A 12,806-nucleotide genomic window follows, 5' to 3' on the forward strand; every position below is an offset into this window, starting at 1 on the left:
ATTTTCAGTGGTTTGCCTTTATTTCCTCCCTGTCCTAACCCAGCATTTAAAAGCATGTCAGCTAGAGGGAAGTAGGCCTTTTCCTTCTTCCTTATTTCCTTCCTTCCTTCCTTCCTTCCTTCCTTCCTTCCTTCCTTCCTTCCTTCCTTCCTTCCTTCCTTTCTCTTCATGTAAATTGGGTTGGTGGTACCGGAAATGGATTTATACCCTAGTTGTTTCTTTTTTTCCCCCTCATATAAATGTTAGCTGGTTCCTTGATAAACGTTGGCAGTTTTCTCTGTCTACAGTAGGGATAGCAAAACACACGGGAACTTTGGATTAAAGTGGGCTCCGGCTTGGACTCCAGGTCTCTGTTAGCTGTCTCCATGACCTGGGGAGAGCCGCACTGCCTCTCTGAGCCTCGGTTTCCTTTATCTACAAAATGGGTGCACAATCGACATCTCGTGTCAATGGTTGTACACCTGAGATGATAATGCCGTACAGGGAACCCGATGGGAGGATCTAGAAATGGCACATGTGCACACTTTGAACAAATCTGGTTATTGTCTCCAAGTCACTTGGCCAAGATCATATAGAATGGGCCGAATTCCAGGCAGTGCAGCCAAGCACGTCCAAGTGTCCCCAGATGGCCAGCCTTACAGGAGTGAATCAGCAAAATGTCTCTGTGGGGGGGGTTGGTGGTGCTTGGGACGGGGAGAAAAGAAGGCAGGGGAGATGAAGAGGAGAAGGGGACAGCATCTCCCCCCTGCACACAGACAGCAGCTCTGCATCCAGGAGCATTAGCTCTCCGCCATACACAGATGAGGCCACACCTGCAGTGCCAATGCCTGGCAGGCAAGGTTTGTCTCCATTCCTATCTACATCTCCCTCCATTAGGTTCCCCTCCCCTCTGTCCACCATATCCAGATCTCAAGAGGCTCTTACCCCTCCAGCCTGGCACCCACTGTCTAACCATCCAGTTTCACATTCTCCTTGGCTGGGGACTTCCAGTATGAAGACAGGTCAGTAGATCCTATTGATAGACGTTTAGGGGGCAAATTTAATCCCAGCTGGGAAAGGGTGATGGCGTCCTTGGCACGACAGGCCTGCCTGACAGAGAATTCAATGAGTAGTTTTGTCTATGCACCCCACCCTGAGATTAGAGAGAAAAGGATCAGGCCAGATGGCTCAGCTGGTGATGTGCTTGCCTAACAAGCCTGACAACCTGAGTTAGAGCCCCAGCAAAGGTGGAGGAGAGAACCGATGGTCCAAAGCTGCCTGCGGACCCTCTACGTGCTTGCTGTGGTAAGCATGCACCTGTAGTCTCATACCACAAGCTCACACATCTGCTCATGTATGCACATGAGAGAGAGAGAAAATGAAGGGGACGTGTTGGACGGAAAGGAGCCCATCTCCTGAGGACTGAGAGTAAAGAAGTTTTAAAATAGTATCCATCTTTTCTCTGTCTGCCTAGTCCCTGTGGCTGTCAGAAGAGGGCATCAGAGCCCCAGGAACAGGAGTTACAGGTGGCTGTGAACCACTGTATGGACACTGAGAATTAAACCTGGGTTCTCTGCAAGAGCAGCCAGAGCAATGTAAGCCAGGTTAGTCTCTGACAAGATCCGCCTGCCTCCCAAGTGCTGGCATCAAAGGCAGTTGCCTCTGCACCTGCCTAGCAAGAATCAAGAATTTCGACCCAATAACAACAAAGCCTTGCCGGGCGGTGGTGGCGCATGCCTTTAATCCCAGCACTCGGGAGGCAGAGGCAGGCGGATCTCTGTGAGTTCGAGACCAGCCTGGTCTACAAGAGCTAGTTCCAGGACAGGCTCCAAAACCACAGAGAAACCCTGTCTCGAAAAAACCAAAAAAAAAAAAAAAACCAAACAAACAAAACAACAAAGCCTTTGAGAAGGTTGCTAACATAAAGATTAAATTGCTCTCATTCTCTCTCTCTCTCTCTTTCCTCTCTCTCAAAGAGATATCTCAAACCAAAGTGTTGAGAAATGAAACTTGCTTAAGTCAGAACAGGCCAACTTTGAATTAATTGTGCATCTTCTGTATTTCTTCTTCCAATAACTTCACAAGCAAAAGTTTGAACCTTGCTTACAGTCAAAATGGAAGCCTTAACTTCCTTGTGGCCTGTGCATAGTAAGAATTCCTCCAGGGTCTGGGTGGGGTGGGCAGGACTTTGCTGTCAGTATTTGGGAAGCAGAGGCGGATCTCTGTGAGTTGGAGGCCAGCCTGGCCTACAGCGTGAGTTCCAGGTTAGAGGGGCTACATAGGGAAACTCTGTCTCAAAATAAATAATTAAAATAAATAAACACAATAAAGAGCCCCTTTTGACCCACATTTTTATCTTAGAAGGTTTGTAGCCTGTTGGTGGCGGCACACGCCTTCAATCCCAGCATCCGGGAGACAGAGTTCTAGGACAGCCAGGGCTACACAGAGAAATCCTGTATTGAAAATCAAAACACCTTTTAAAAACAAAGTCACACTTGTTGCATGCTGACTTGTCCTGGCATAGATCAAATCCAGCTGCTTCTGAGAAGAATGCCCCAGTATGGTGGCTGCCCATACTGAACTGTGTCCTTTGCTACTGCTGACAAGCCTGGACCTCCCAGGCCCACCCTTCTACGTCCCAGGGCACTAGGACCCAGATGACTTCCAGACTAGTTACAGCCTTTGACTCCTTCAAATCTCTGAACCTGCACTTGGGCAGAGATGGGGACTGTACCCATGGTAAACTCAGCTGTGTAGAGACTGGGAACCAGCCATGACTCGGTGAGTCCTTGTAGAGGGATTGGTGGCTGTTGAATGGCTCTTAGGACTTGGCAACTTGGTTAGAGATAAATTATAGATCAATCATACTAACAGAATTTTCTAAACATGCTCTTATTTCTACTTTATACAAAATTAAAAGGCAGCTGGCCATCTGAAAGAATAGGAGTATCTGAGAAAGAAGAGTCTTTTTTCTTTCCTTCCTTCTCTCTTTCTTTGGTGTCTGTGTGCGTGTGTGTGTGCACGTGCGTGTGTCTCTGTGTGAGAGAGACACATAGCAAACATTATTAGAAGAGTGGGAAGACATGATCATGCTTTCTGTGGGTCATGGGCCATGGACAGAGGCCTGGGGGTTTATCATCTGTCCTCTGTCATGTGATGTTTGCTGATTGTCACAGAACCCGATTGCCTCTGTTAGTTTTGGCTGTCAACTTGATACAATCTAGAGTCACCTAAGAAGGGAATCTCAACTGAGGGATTACCAGCCCCCCATCAAATTGGCCCATGGGGGCATCTGTGGGGGTGTGCCTTGATTGCTAATTGATATAGCTATGGGGGTGTGCCTTGATTGCTAATTGATATAGCTGTGGGGTGTGCCTTGATTGCTAATTGATATAGCTGTGGGGGTGTGCCTTGGTTGCTAATTGATATAGCTATAGGGTGTGCCTTGGTTGCTAATTGATATAGCTATAGGGTGTGCCTTGGTTGCTAATTGATATAGCTGTGGGGGTGTGCCTTGATTGCTAACTGATACAGCTCACTATGGGCAGCACCATTCCCTGGGTCTGTGGTCTGAGCTGCAAGCCAGCAAGGACCATTCATTCCTGGTTTCTGCTTTAAGCTTCTGCTTCAGTTCTTGCCCTGACTTTCCTCAAAGATGAACTGTGACACAGAAATGTCAGTCAAATCAACCCTTTCTGTTATGATATTTTAAAAATGCTACAAGATCCCTGGTGGCAGTAGGCAGCAGAAATGCTGTAGGTCCCAAATGGTGGTAGCAGGCCATGTGGCAGCAGGCAGCGGGCCCTGGGAGCAGCCAGCCCCAGGCAGAGATGGCTGCCAGTCCCCAAGCGGTGGCTGGTCCCAGGCAGGGAGACACATGGCGGGCTGGAGACAGGGACATGGATAGACACTTCGTAAGAATAGAATTGGATATTTATTAGTTGAGTTATGGAAAAAAGGGGAGAAGGGGGGAAGGAAAAGGGGAAGGGGAAAGAGAAGAGAGAGAGAGAAAGGAAAGAGAAGAGAACAGAGTGAGAGAAAATGGTGGGGGGAGAGAGCGGAGAAGTGGGGAGAGAGGCAGAAGCGAAGCTGCCCCTCTGAGAGGAAGACGGAAAAGAGAGCGAGCTCAGGCAGGAAGCTGAAGATCAGCCTGCCTCAGCGGATGAGGGAGGGAGTGGGCATGGCTTGTACAAACTTTCCTCCCCAGGTTGCCTTTGGTTGGTCTTTTCTTTTCCTTTCTTTCTTTTTGATTTTCAAGACAGCCCTGGCTGCCCTGGACCTAGCTTTGTAGACTAGGCTGTCCTTGAACTCACAGAGCTCCACCCGCCTTTGTCTCTAGAATTAAAGGTGTGCGCCACCCAGAACACTGATTTGTTTGCCAATGGGCTCTCAACTACCCCAGAACTTCAGAGAAGCTGACCTAGTGGGCTGGCCAGAGAACACGTAATTCTGTTTCCGGTGTACAGCTGCTGGGCCCTAGGCAAGTGAGCCCTGTGCCCTTCTTGCTTCGCTGGCAGTTAGGATAACAGTGGTGTCCCCATGGTGAAATGGGATCCACCAGGCCACAGTTGTGCTCAGGGAGACTTTTCCACTGCTTTTGTTTTGGTGCTTCTAGGGGAGAGCCCCTGGTGGGCTGCTAATCATTGTCAGGAGGTCCTGGCGGCATAAGCCAATCAGAGACCTCCTCTTTCAGCTGACTCCCGGGAATGTATTTGGCACTGTGGTTGGTAAGCTGAGATGCAGCTATGGCTGATAGCCTGCTTCCTCTGGCCCAGAGAGCTTGCTTGCAAAGTGAGACAAGGCTGAGAGCGGGAGAGGGAAGAAACTCTGGGAGCTCAGCCAGGCCTGAAGGCATACTCTAGATTGCCTCTTAGTAGAGCCAAGACGCTCCCCGCTAGCCTGGGCCTATTTCAGCTTTGTCCCTGTCAACCTGAGTGATGGACTAGTTCCTAGGATTATTGTTCTTTTGAACGAGTTTCCCCTGATTTTTATTTATATGTCTATGTCTGTGCGAGTGTATGCTACACACGCGTGGGTGCATGTGGAGGCCAGAAGAGGGCGTCAGATCCTCTGGAATTGGTTGGGAGTCACCGGATGTGGGGGATGTGGGGGTTCTAGGAACCAAACTCTGAAAGAGCAGGAAGCAGTCTAGCCACTGAGCCATCCCCAGTCCCAAGGGTGCTTGCTAGAACCAAGTGACGCTACGTGCACCTCCCAGGACAGTGCCTGAGGTGCCAGCGAGGGAATCAACACGTGTTAATTCACGTTGTAATGAAGGCTGTGTGACAGGCTCCGCCCCGGGCACCACCTGGCAATGAGAGGTGCTGGAGACTTGGTACCTGCCTTGAGGGTCTCACACTCGAGTGAAGGAGACGGAAAATCAACAGGTGTAAGACACTGTGACACACAATTAGGACCTGGGGCCTATGACAATACCTGAGAACTAATAGTCTAGGTGGGGAAGGGTGGGCTGGGTAGGCTGGAAAAGCTTTCTAGCTGACTAGAGCCAGGGAGGAGTCTTAAATGATGGGGCAGACAAAGTGGGTGTATCGGAAGATGCTATCAGAGTCCCCGGCACCCCTTTAGCCATGCCGTGATCACCCCACCTTCAGTAGTTAGTCCTGGATATAACTGAGACTCCTACCGTCACCGTTCTCTGGGCACAGGAGTAAAAATAAAAGCCCCCGCGTAGGCCGGAATATCAGGGGACTGACGCTTCCCGGAGGATAAGATCTATAATACATATTTAAACACCCCTGGGGCTGGAGAGATGGCTCAGTGGTTAAGAGCACTGCCTGCTCTTCCAAAGGTCCTGAGTTCAATTCCCAGCAACCACATGGTGGCTCACAACCATCTGTAATGAGGTCTGGTGCCCTCTTCTGGCCTGCAGACATACACACAGAATATTGTATACATAATAAATAAACAAATATTTAAAAAAAAATAAACACCCCTGAACTCCATGAGAAGACAGACATTCCACTAAAAGAGCAAGGCAAAGCCTTCAGCAGGCATTCCACGGAGGAAGCCCGTTGACAACTCATGCCTGTGGTCCCAGAGTTTGGGAAGCTAAGGCAGGAGGATTGTTGGGAGTTTGAGACTGGCCTGGGCCTTAGAAGCACTGTCTCAAACAACAAAAAAGTTTTTCAAAGCCTTTAAGCCTTCAAACTTGGCCACGTAAAAATCAAGCTGTCGCCGAGCAGAGGTGGCACATGCCTTTAATCCCAGCACTCAGGAGGCAGAGGCAGGTGGATCTCTGCGAGTTCGAGGACTACAAGACCTAGTTCCAGGACAGGCTCCAAAGCTACGGAGAAACTCTGTCTCGAAAAATGATAAAAAAAAAACAACAAAAAACAAAATAAGCTATCTTTAATAAAGAACCTTGTAAAGAAATACAACTGAAGGCTGAAAAACTGAAAAAAAAATCACCAGGCCTTTCTAACAGTTAACATGGTGACTCATGGGAAGCAGTAAGAAACTTCAGGAAACAGAGTAATGCCCTTGCCCAGGGAGTGCTTGGTCAATTTCCTTAGTCAGTTTCCACAGAAATGAGAGAGGACTATGTGGCGTGACTTTGCCGGCATCAGAGTGGCATGAAGGAAGAAACTGGATGAGTGTTCCACCACTGGAAACCGGGCGTCGTGGTGGTGCACACCTTTAATCGCAGCACCGAGGAGGCAGAGGCGGGTGGATCTCATATACAAGGCCAGCCTGGCCTACAGAGCAAGTTCAGACCAGCCTGCGGTTACACAGTAAGACTCTGTCTAAAAAATAACAATAAAATGAGGGCTAGCTGGAAGCCTCAAACTCCTGGGTTAGGAATTGCCTGGGGCCTTCTGTTGGGAACTAGTGAAATGAGGGATGTGTGGACCTTGAGACCTGGAGATTCCAGTCCTTTGTGTGCATGTGCGGGTCCGTAAGACCATACGCAGGAGGAGGCTTTTTAAATCTTCTCCTCGAAGCTTTCGTTCACTGAGAATTTCTTTTTTTCTTTTCTGTCCATCCCACCCCAAGATAGGGTTTCTCTCTGTCCTGGCTGTCCTGGAACTCTCTCTGTAGACTGGGTTCACAGAGATCCACCTGCCTCTGCCTCCCGAGTGCTGGGACCAAAGGCATGCACCTCCCCACACACAACCTCCCCAACCCCTGGCGAGAACTGATTTCTATTAATTCTGCTGTGCGACCAAAGTCCCAGTGCACTCCTTCCCATGTGTATATCCACTTATCCTGGCACTGGTATCAGGATACATTCTCCTCTCCCTAGAGATCTACAATATAGCTGGGCCTGGTTCAGGGCTTGGAAGGTGATGGTTTGAAGGAGAAATGTCCACCGTAGGCTTGGATGGTTGAGCACTTTGTCCCCAGTTGGTGGCGCTGTTTAGGAAGGTCTAGGAGGTGTGGCCTTGCTGGTGGAAGTGTGTAACTAGAAGCAGGCTTTGAGAATTTTATAGCTGTGTCTTACTGCTGGTTCTCTCTTTCTCTGAGCACTGGAGAGGTAGAAGCAGGCAGATCTCCGATCTCTGAGTATTGGGCCAGCCAATATTCAGTTCCAGATCAGTCAGGATTAAATACTGAGAGCCTGTCTCAAAACAAACAAAACAGAGCAGGAGAGATGTCTCAGTGGTTAAGAGCATGGGACTGCTGGCTGGGTGGTGGTGGTGCATGCCTTTAATGCCAGCACTTGGGAGATAGAGGTCAATGGATCTCTGTGAGTCTGAGGCCAGCTTAAGAACATGGAGCTGCTGTCATAGAGGACCAGGGTTCAATTCCCAGTGACCCACATGGTACCTCACAACCATCTCTAACTCCAATTCCAGATGATTGAACACCTTCGTCTGGTTTGTATGGGCAGCAGCCATGCACAGATACACAGATATGTGCAGGCAAATGCTCATACATAGGAAATAAAAAAATTAAAAGAAACCCTGAAATTGCCTTTTGATTAGACATGCAATCCCTTAATGCTTTTTATCATTTTGTTTTCTGCCTGGGGCATTGAACTAAGGGACTTGTACATGCTAGACAAATGTTCTACCATTGAGCTATTCGGTCTCATTGTGTGAGCTGGGGTCTTGTCTCACTCTGCAGCCCAGGCTGACCTTAAACTTACAGTCCTCCTGCCTCAGCCTCCTGGGTAGCTGGAATTCCAGGCCAATGCCTTGCAGCCTTATTCCGTTTACATTTATTGGCGCTGTTGCTATAATTTGTGAGCCTGTCTTGAGGTTCCCACAACCAAAAGGAGTGGACATATAGTAAACCCTGGAGTAGAGAGAGCTACAGTAAACCTTGGAGTGGGTGCTGTAAACTTTGGAGTGGAGCTGTGGTAAACCCTGGAGTGAAAGCTGTAAATCCTAGAGTGGATACTGTAATCTCAGGAGTGGATACAGTAAACCTTGGAGTGGATATTGTAAACTGTGGAATGGATATCATAAACCCTGGAGTGGATACTGTAAACTCTAGAATAGATACTGTAAATCTTGGAGTGGACACTGTAAACTCTGGAATAGATACTGTAAATCTTGGAGTAGATACTATAAACTCTGGAATAGATACTGTAAATCTTGGAATGGATACTGTAAACTCTGGAATGGATACCATAAACCCTGGAGTGGATACTGTAAATGTAAACTGTGGAGTAGAGAGTAGCCCTTCTCTATCAGAGTCATTCTTTCCAAGCAAGCACACAGAGTTGAGAGGGACAAACATGGAGATACAAGGGAGGAAGGAGACGGCTGCCTAGCGAGCCAGATGAGTTGAATCTACCCTGGTGACCAATGGGGTGACAGATGTTGCAACAGATGGCTCTCTTGTCTAGTTAATCGCTACATTTGGATTTCTCCCATGACATGTGGATGATTTATCCACATGCTAGTATTAGGTTGACTTATGTGGTGGTTTGAATGTAATTATTCCCCAGAAGCTCATAGGGAGAAGCACTATTAGGAGGTATGGCCTTGTTGGAAGAAGTGTGTCACGGTTGGAGGTGGGCTTGGTGGTCTCCTATGCTCAAGCTGCACCCAGTGTGGACACGGACTCCTGGGAGTCTGCTGCCTGTAGATTCAGATGTAGAACTCTCAGGTCCTTTCCCAGTACCCTGTCTGCCTGTCCCACCGTGATGATAATGGCCTGAACCTCTGAACTGTAAGCCACCCCAACTCTCTGTGATCATGGTGTCTCTTCACAGAAATAGAAACCCTAAGACAATTTAGGTTACAGAAGACTCCAAATAGCGGTTCGAATATCATCATCACGTCAACCTGCAGCAACCCTCCTGCTTCTGCCTCTGGGGTACAAGGATTGAAAGTGTGCACCACCATGCCCAGCTTGGTTTATATCAAATATAATTTTATTTATCTTAAAGTCTGGTACCCACACTGTCTTCGGGGGATTCAGTTTCTAAATTCTAAGCATGTGCCTTCCATCTCCAAATTTATCTCACATCTGGTAAGCTGGCTCAGTGGGTAAAGGTGCTCACTGCTAAGTTTGATGCTCCGAGTTCGAGCCCTAGAGCGCATATGGTAGAGGGAGAATGGACTTCCGCAGTTGTCCTCTGACCTCCACCTGTGCCCCATGGCACACTGTCCCCGCATTCATCTCAAGCTCCAAGATGGCCACTGAAGTGCCAGTCTTCACAGGCTCATTCCGAGGAGTAGGAAGGGAAGAAATGTGGGGGGAGCGGTAAGAAGGATGTACCATCATTTATGTTTCATTGCCCAAACTGAATGAGCTTTTATCTAATAGCAAAGAAGCCAGAGACAGTTGTCTTCGGGCTGAGTATGTGGGTGACCTGAACAAAGTGAGGGTGTTCTTATTGAGGCGCCTAGCAGTTAGTAGTCTCTGCTCACCACAGTCTAGTGCCCAAAGGCCCAGACCTTTAGCATGGTACCAGGTCCTGAGAGGGCCAGTCTGCCCTCTGGTGGCCAGCTGGTCACACTGGAAGCGGTTCATTGTGGATGTTACCCAGTGGGAGTAGACATTTATTCTAACTCTGCCTGCCATACTTCTCTCGGTGATCTCAGGAGGGATTAAATATCTAATGTTGGCCAGGCGGTGTAATCCCAGTACTCGGAAGGCAGAGGCAGGCAGATCTCTGTGAGTTCGAGGCCAGCCTGGGCTACAAAGGGAGTTCCAGAACAGTTAAGACTGTTAACACAGAGAAACCTTGTCTCGAAAAATAATCAGCACCAACAACAATAACAAAATATCTAATGTCATGGGATCCAAAAAGCATCACTTTTAAACAGAAGTCCCCCCTTTTTTTTTCAGCAAAAAAAAAGTAAAGGCAAGTTCGCTACCAGAGTCCCCTGGCTTTACATGTCCGTAACACAACTTACTGAAGTATGGTTAGTGTCAGCCAGAAGACAACCTCAAATGCATCCACAATGAAGAATTTGGTGTATGCTCTAGCCAGAGTCCAGTCCGAGGAGCTACTTCTCTTCCATAATTCACGGCGCAGGGAACATAACATTCTGCTCTCCGTGGTGGTTGGCTTTAATTGTCAACTTGTCACAGCCTAGGATCACTGGAGAAGAGCGTCTAGGTGACAAATCGCTCAGGTTGGCCTGTGGTTGAGGTGGGGAGACCCATCCTGTTGTAGTAGGAGCGGCGAGGCTGCGTTCCCTGGCACCCGGCCGCCCGCACGGCTAGCTTTACCCAAGATAATTACATGAAGACTGTATTCTTTTAAACACTGCCTGGCCCATTAGTTTCAGCCTCTTAACCCATTTTTAATAATCTATGTAGCACCACGAGGTGTGCTTACCAGGAAAGATCTTAACCTGCGTCTGTCTGGAGTGGGAGAACCATGGCGACTCCCTGACTCAGCTTCTTTCTCCCAGCATTCTGTTCTGTTTACTCTGCCTACCTAATTTTATGTCCTATTAAAGGGCCAAGGCAGTCTCTTTATTTAACCAATAAAATACACAAAACAGAAGACTCTCCCCCCCATCACCATCCTGCTGTGGTTGACACTGCTGTGTTTGGGGCTTGGCCTGGGGAAGCGCAGAGAGAGAGAGAGAGAGAGAGAGAGAGAGAGAGAGAGAGAGAGAGAGAGAGAGAGCTGAGCAGTGAGCATGCGTGCATTCATTTCTCTCTGCTGTTGACTGGGACTGGGATGCGACCAGCTGCTTCGGTTCCTGCTACGGAGGCTTTCCCACAAGAGTGGGCTATAACGATTCGGAATGGTAAATTCGAATAGTGAGTTCGGGATAGTCAGCCGAACGAGCCCCTCCTCTGCTCAGCAGCTCTTTAAATTGTGGTATTTTATCACAGCAACAGAAGTGGAACCAGAGCAACCCCCTTTTGAAGACCATGGTCTCTGCTTCTTTAGAGATTTTAGTCACCAAGGAATCATGTTTCCATCGGGGTACTACACAAAAAAACCACTGGTTTGGAAGATGAGACTCACATCTGGCAACTGCATATTCCTTACTCCGTATGCATGGTTGGACAGACAGATAGACACAGAGAGAGTGGGGGAATGAATAGCTCTGAGATGAGTTCTGGTTGGCATAGTAACCAATTCTTCCACATGAAAACCCAGAAGTCTGTCTCTGGACCCTCTGAAACTCCCTGAGCATCTTCAACCTCCTTGGCCAGTTGTAAAAGTTAATAGAGGGTGACATCTGCTCAGCAGGAATGGCTCAGGCCTGCCTCGGCTCCCTCCCGATGAAGTGTGATGATCCGTGACGGCAAACCTCAGATTGTTCAAGTGGCACGCTGAAAGCCAAGGCCGCGGAGTGAGATGTGTGTGTGTGTGTGTGTGTGTGTGTGTGTGTGTTAGCATGCTTCAAGCCACGCATTGCAGAAGCCAGCACCTCAGAATTTATCTGTATCCTCTCTTCTTGATCTCTCGTGCTCAAATTTCTTGCTGGTGTTAACCCTTGATTTCGGTTATTTGTTTGTTTGTTTTTGGTGGGGAGGTTTCTGGGTAGTGAACTCTACAATTCAGTGTGTAACTGTAGATTATCGAATGGAGTCATGACTAGCATGGAGACAGGAACGTCACCCCGGATCCCCCGTGTAGGAGTGGGATGCAGCAATCAATGATCCCTTAGGAGCAAAGGATAACGCTATTTTATATATATATTTTAAGATACGGTCTTTGTACATAGGCCCGGCGCTGTCCTGGGACTCACTATATAAGCCAGGGTGGTCTCTGTCCCACAGATCCACCTGCCTTACCTCCCAAGTGCTGGGATTAAAGTTGTGCTCCACAATGCCCAGTTTAAAGCAGTTCTTACTTGATTGGCACGTGCCTACCTTAGGTTGGGTGACACCATTTTATAGTATTTTCACAGAGGTTTTGGAAGGGGAAGTGGGGTGAAAATGAAGTGATGAGTGGGCTGTGAGCGGACACCAAAGATGCCCCTCCAGCCGCCTGCCGTCATGAGTGGACACCAAAGATGCCCCTCCAGCCTCCTGCCGTCATGAGTGGGCTGCGAGCGGACACCAAAGATGCCCCTCCAGCCGCCTGCCGTCATGAGTGGGCTGCAAGCGGACACCAAAGATGCCCCTCCAGCCGCCTGCCGTCATGAGTGGGCTGCGAGCGGACACCAAAGATGCCCCTCCAGCCTCCTGCCGTCATGAGTGGGCTGCGAGCGGACACCAAAGATGCCCCTCCAGCCGCCTGCCGTCATGAGTGGGCTGTGAACAGACACCAGAGATGCCCCTCCAGCCGCCTGCCGTCATGAGTGGGCTGTGAACAGAAACCAGAGATGCCCCTCCAGCCGCCTGCCGTCATGAGTGGGCTGTGAGCAGAAACCAGAGATGCCCCTCCAGCCGCCTGCCATCATGAGTGGGCTGTGAGCAGAAACCAGAGATGCCCC

Source organism: Microtus pennsylvanicus, chromosome 13, assembly GCF_037038515.1.
Source record: "Microtus pennsylvanicus isolate mMicPen1 chromosome 13, mMicPen1.hap1, whole genome shotgun sequence".
NCBI lineage: Eukaryota > Metazoa > Chordata > Mammalia > Rodentia > Cricetidae > Microtus > Microtus pennsylvanicus.